Source organism: Podarcis erhardii (genome assembly GCF_964252035.2).
Source record: "Podarcis erhardii genome assembly, chromosome: 17".
Classification (NCBI taxonomy): domain Eukaryota; kingdom Metazoa; phylum Chordata; class Lepidosauria; order Squamata; family Lacertidae; genus Podarcis; species Podarcis erhardii.
In genome coordinates, this window is record NC_138515.1 from 35,668,276 (window position 1) to 35,674,561 (window position 6,286).

Consider the following 6,286-nt stretch of genomic DNA (forward strand, 5'->3'; position numbering starts at 1 on the left):
ATTGTGCTTGGAAACATACTGGGAGCCAATGTAGGTCTTTCAAGACCGGTGTTATATGGTCTCTTGTCATTTATTAAATTTGTATATTGCCCTTCATCAGAAGATCTCAGGGCGTTCCACAGCATAAAAGCACAAAATACATAATAAAAACAAGAACAAACCAAAACAAACCAATAACTTCCTCTCAAAAAAACCTTGAAAAGGACATAGAATTTGAACATTTGAATGCTGCATGTTCAGAATGCTATTGCCGAGAGAGAACCTCTTTAGAGTTTTGTGACTGATCTCAGGCCACTAAGCAATACATGTCATTAAGGAAAGTTAACTGAGTCCTGCATAGAGCTGCCATAATTCTGGGTTTTCTCGGACATGTCCGGGAATTGGGCAGGAAACTGGCGCCCGGGCAGATTATTGGTTTCTGGTTTGTCCAGGAAAACCATTCTGCTTCTTTTGCTATCCCTCAAAATTTAGAAACATAGGGAACCATATCATGGTTAGATTCATTTTTAAAGATTGTCCTCGGGGCCACCTTAGAGGCTTTGAGGGAAATGGCTTGCCTTCTCCCTTGTGGGCATCATCCCAAGGGCATCTCCCAGTTTGGGAGGGTCTTTTGACAAGATGTCCTCGTCAGTGGGCCAACAACTTGGTTTTGGGGGGAGATGTCCCCCCCCCCAAAGTTTTTGGGAATATGGCAACCCTAGATGACCAGCTAGTATTTGGAATCAAAGACAACAGCACTAAGAGAGGTTTGCTAGAAGATTGTGAGCTCACCTTGGAAAAGGTCCTTGGAATTTTCAAAACAGCTGAGTCAACAGAGCGGAGTATGCAACTATTACACAGCAGTATGCAAATATTACCCAATAGAAACCCAAGGAATTCTTTAAGCACCAGCTCACAAGACAATGCAAAAACCAAACAAAAACTTACCAAGCTCTGGATAGAGGCACACAAATGCAACAGGCAAGAGCTGGGAGAAAGCAGAAAATTGTGCAATAAACCCGGCTGCTTTCATGAACTCATGCAATGGCCACACTATGGAAAATGTTTGCAAGAGACCACACCACTTGGCAAGGGTCTGTGCATGAAATATTGCAGCAGAGAGGTTGTTCAGGAATCACTGAGCGCCAGTTGGATCTAGCCAGGACCCCAACTTGTATTGCCAATGAATCCCCCAGGTACTCTGCCTCCCCGATGGCATATCTAGCTAAACTCGAAGTCCCTAAGCACCGGAGGACTTTGGCTTGATGTCATGCCCTCCCCTCGCCCTGTCCTTGAAGGCCGATAGAGGAAGGTTGCCTATCTGGAGAGGCGATGCCCCTGGGACTCTGGACAAGTAGAAACAAGAGAGAATGTGCTTCCCTAGTGTCTTTTATTATAGAGACATTCGTACCAGCCTCATCTCCCCATCACTGCATAAGTACCTCGGGCGCGCAGGACAATTCTGTACCTCCCTGCTGCTTTCAGATACCAACCCTGCTACCACACACAGTGTTGCCAGATTCTGCACAGCAGCGCTCAAGATTCGACGGATGATGGCCTGTGCCACAAACTAGATACAGTGGCACCTCTGTTTGCGAATAGCTTAGTTCCCGAACAACTAGTAACCGGAAAGCTGCAAACCCGGAAGTAGGTGTTCCGTTTTTTGAACTTTGCCTTGGAAGCCGAACGTGCTCCTGAGCTTCTGTTTTCACTGGTGCGCAGCTCATTTGAGTCCCCCCCCCCCATCATAATTAAGTCTTTTTCCCTCCCGTTTTTAGGCTTGTGCAGCTAATTTAAGTCCCTCCCCATCGTAATTAAAGCCTTCCGTTTCTGATTGCAGTGTTCTGAGGTGATATTTGGTGCTCTTGTTTTTGCTATTTTTTGTGTTTTTGTTTGTGTGTCTTTTTCATTTTTGTGCCTGTTCGTTTTATGATTGATTGATTGATTGATTGACTGTGGAAATGGATAAAAGCCCCCCCCCCCCGAATGATTATCATCAGTGCAGGTAAGAAATTGTTTTAATTTTTATTTTTATCATCTACAATACTGTCTTATTTCATAGTACAGAACATTGTCTATGACTTTCATTTTATGGATCAATGGTCTTGTTAGATAGTAAAATTCATGTTAAATTGCTCTTTGAGGGGTTGTTTTTAAAAGTCTGGAATGGATTAACCTGTTTTGCATTACTTTCTATGGGAAAGTGCACCCACCTTGGTTTTGGAACAGACTTCCGGAACCGATTAAGTTCGAGAACCAAGGTACCGCTGGATAATGAGCACTCGTACTGGAGTGCTCTGGAGACTGATAGCTGTGGTCTTATATATACTAGCCTTTTGTGCCCTTCCACTTATGTCTGATGTTCCTAACCCTTCTTTTAGACTTTCTTAGTGTTTTTTTTATTCTTATGGTCTCTCTCTCTCTCTCTCTCTCTCTCTCTCTCTCTCTCTCTCACACACACACACACACACACACACACACACACAAACATATATATATCCTGTTTTAATTCCTTTTAGGGTTTTTAAAAACTTTTTTTGTTAGATCTTAAATGATTTTTAAACTTGTTGCCTTGGACCTAGAAGGGAAAGCACACTCTAGGTTCTGCCACTTGCCAAGGGACCCCGAACCACTGGGACTGAACACACACATCCTGCCTCCCAGGAATAACTTAAAGACAAGGAGACTCATCTGGTCTCACCCATCTGAGAAATAAGCAGCTCCATAAGCAACGGGAAGGAAAACCCTGGACCCATCCATTGGCCAAAGGAACAAGAATTATAAGCTGCCATGTAAACAAGGAAAGGGCAGACTGGCCTGAACGAAATATAAATGCTCTCCTATAACCTAGCTCTTGTGTACTGGCCTTGAAGAACTGATCCCACTCCTTTGCCATATAAGTGTAACTTGCTCTTTGAGAACCATTCTTTCCTTGTGTGTCTTTTGTAAACCTGATGGCAGGGCTTCTCTCTTCCGCTGAGGGGAACTGCTTTGGGAGAAAATAATACACACATACATACAATAAAATTGTAAGGATGTTGTCACTGCAGGACACATGGCCGCCAGAGGTGGTGTTGCAAACTACCATGAGACAACAAAGTGGGCTCTCAGAGCTTTTGGGTCATCAAAACAGTGTCAGATCCTGAGAAATACAATGATGGAGATGGGCGAGCACAGCTTCAAGTCAGGCTTATTCTTCTATATGCTTAGTTGTTTTATCTTTAACAATACTCTCCACCTGCTTTCCTAGGACAGACGTTAAACTAACCAGCCTATAATATACAGGATCTTCTCAGGCAGATCCCATTTGAAAAAAACTGTTACATTGGTGACTCTCCAGTCTACAGGTATGGAGGCTGATCTGACACACAAGCCCAGCAATTTCACATTTGAGTTCTTTGAGAACTCTCAAGGGGCAATTTGTTGGTTTTTATTTTGTCTGTTAGTATTGATTCCCCCCCCCCCCTTTTCAATCCCTATTCTGCTTATGGCAGAACTTGTGCCTTACCTGACGATCAGTTAACATTAGCCACATTAAGATTCTTACGATTTCAGAGTTTTAGTACAATTTTAATCCTGCAGTCAAGCTCCATCTTCTCCCTTTAATATCTAAATTCTAAAGTATGCCAGCAAGTTTCTAGCTGTACACCCCAAAGTAGTTCTAGGCCTGCTCATCCTCACTCCAGCTGTGATGCTAAGCCAGTTTTCTCATTTCAGTGGCTCCAGGCTGTTGCTAGCAGCAGTTTGCAGCATATCGAGGGGAAAGTATTGATTCACACTGACAGTTCTAGCTTCCCAAGCCCTTTGGGATGGTGTCACTCTAAATGGAACTGCTTTCTACCTTGTCATTCCTTGCAGGGATGGGTATAAATATCTGGTCTCAAAGAAATCACTCCTTGTGCTAGCAGCAGGCAGGTGGATAAATCAGCATAAAACTGGGTAGGCAATATTGCAGATGGCCTTGTTTTTATTGAGGTTTTGGAAGTGGGAAAAGAGGGAAAAGGCACAAAGTAAGTCAAACACACGTTACACAGATTGTGCAAATCAAAGGCAGTTTTACAGCTTTAAACTGGCAATATCTTAAACCCTCAGGCTACAAGCCAAATCCTACACAAGTAAAATTGTCCTAATGAGTTTACATAGGTATGTAAAATTATAATCATACAGTTTTCAGAGATCATTAACATTTCCAATGGGGCAAAGATTTCCCTGGGGAATTTCTGTTTTAATTCTACTATATTCTGTTCTTATATGGGGCAGAAGCCAAATGATGCGAATAAATATTTTCAAGCAAGAGTGTCGCCTTTCTGAGAGATCAGAAGCTGACTTGAAAACAGGGTTGCTGCTCATGGTGTTGATTTTTGTGTCTGGGTCAAAAACCTGTTGAATGCAATGGAATAATGTATGTAAAGTTCTTTGGAAACAAAGCTCTCACAGATTGCATTCAACTTTCTTAAACTTTGTCTACACGCTACCCTGCCTCTTAGTTTTTAAAACCCAGCAATTAATCTGGCAAATGTGAGGATGGGGAGCTGGGGAAACAAAACAAAAACACATCTGAACCAAGAGCGTCCTCAACTGTGACACAAACATATTTAAAAGGACAGGACTAGCATGTATAGGAAGTTACACCTTTACCATTATAGAACAAGAGGATGATTTTAGCAACCCACAAAATACATTTGATAGCAAGAGTCTCTTTTCACATGTGTTAAGAAGTGTGCATGCCCATATGCTTCCTGTATCCAGTGCCCCAAATTCTGTATTAAGAAACCTAACAGCATTTACTGTTCATAAAAGCACCTTCAGGATAAAATCTCTGCACTGGCTCCACAGACATCTTTGAATGAGTTACAATTAACATTTCTGAAGTGGAAAGAAGGAGAAGTTCCAACAAAAGAAGAATGGATTTGAAAGTTATTGGACTATGCTGAGATGGTGAAGTTGACAGCAAAAATAAAGAGATCGAAAAGATGAAATTTTTGTCAAAGAGTGGAGATTCTTTTGGGACTATTTAAGAAAAATTACAGTCAAATTAAATCGCGAGCAGGATTTGAATTCCAGGCAAGGGAAGGAGAAGAAATAAATTATTGTAATACAAGTTACAATATAACAGAAAATAAATGGTAGATATGGCAGCAGATAAAGGATTACAATAGGAGCATCACGGACGTAAGGAATTATTATATTGAATGTGAACTGAACAATGTCAAATTTTGTATAAAAAAACTAATAAAACATTTTAAAAAAATAAGTAACATTTCTGAACAGCTTATCATTTAGGGTTAAGAATGGCAAGCTCCGGCAAAGTACAGTAGCTGCAGACTGAATCTGATCCCACCAGCCAAGCCCTTTCGTATGTTGGCAAGGCGTCTTGTTTTGTTTTTTAAGTGCAGTACCATTTGTGTGACAAAACAGCAACTGATAGCATTTAATGCATCAAGTTCCTTAAATTGGTCCCTAAAATATATATATATCTGGGGTAACTTGAAGAAGCTGTGAGCTCCTAAATGAATTTGCCCTTTAGCCACGTACTGAACATGCCCCCAAAGGAGCAAATTTATCAGTGACCGATTAAAGCAGACATTCCAGGGATTGATTGGGCTGTAACCAGTTTGAGCTTCCGCTCAAGAGCCAGCTCTGCACCTTGCTCTTCCAGTCAACTATCCTGCTCCAGATTTGGCTAACATTAAGCCATGGCTATATTAGATAGCCACACAATAAAAATGTACAGTAACTTTTTCGAGATCTCGACATTTATTTCTTTGGCTAGGTGCTGTCTGCAAAGTAATAAATCCTTCCAGAGACATTAAAGTGCTTATGAGAAAAAACAAACCTTCTCATTCCTCCCAGAGATTTCTCACTTTGAGGACTGGTTCATATATACAGTGGGACAGCAGTCACCTGAACTCCATTCAATGGGACTCTACAACAGTTTACCTATATCAGGGCTTATGAGGCCCTAAACATTGTGTACAGTTTTGTTTTTTAAGCAAGAGAAACCAAAGTTCATTTTCTTATGTTAGATTTAATGAATTGGCACAGCCGTCCAAAAAGAGTTAGGCTGGGAGAAGACGCAGGTGAATAGGCTTCGGAAGTGGTCCTCCCTGGATCTCCCATTCAGTAAGTTTCTCATATACAGTACTTTATTGCTTTGTAACAATGCCTCCAATGAAAAGGTTTAATGTCATCCCAAAGTGCTCCTCTCAAGACGCGCAAAGCGAGGGAAGTGAGCACATACTCTTCTTTGGCCTGAGTGTGCTCCTTCCTTCCTGGGCTTTGAAAAACTAGCAGAAAACTACCCACC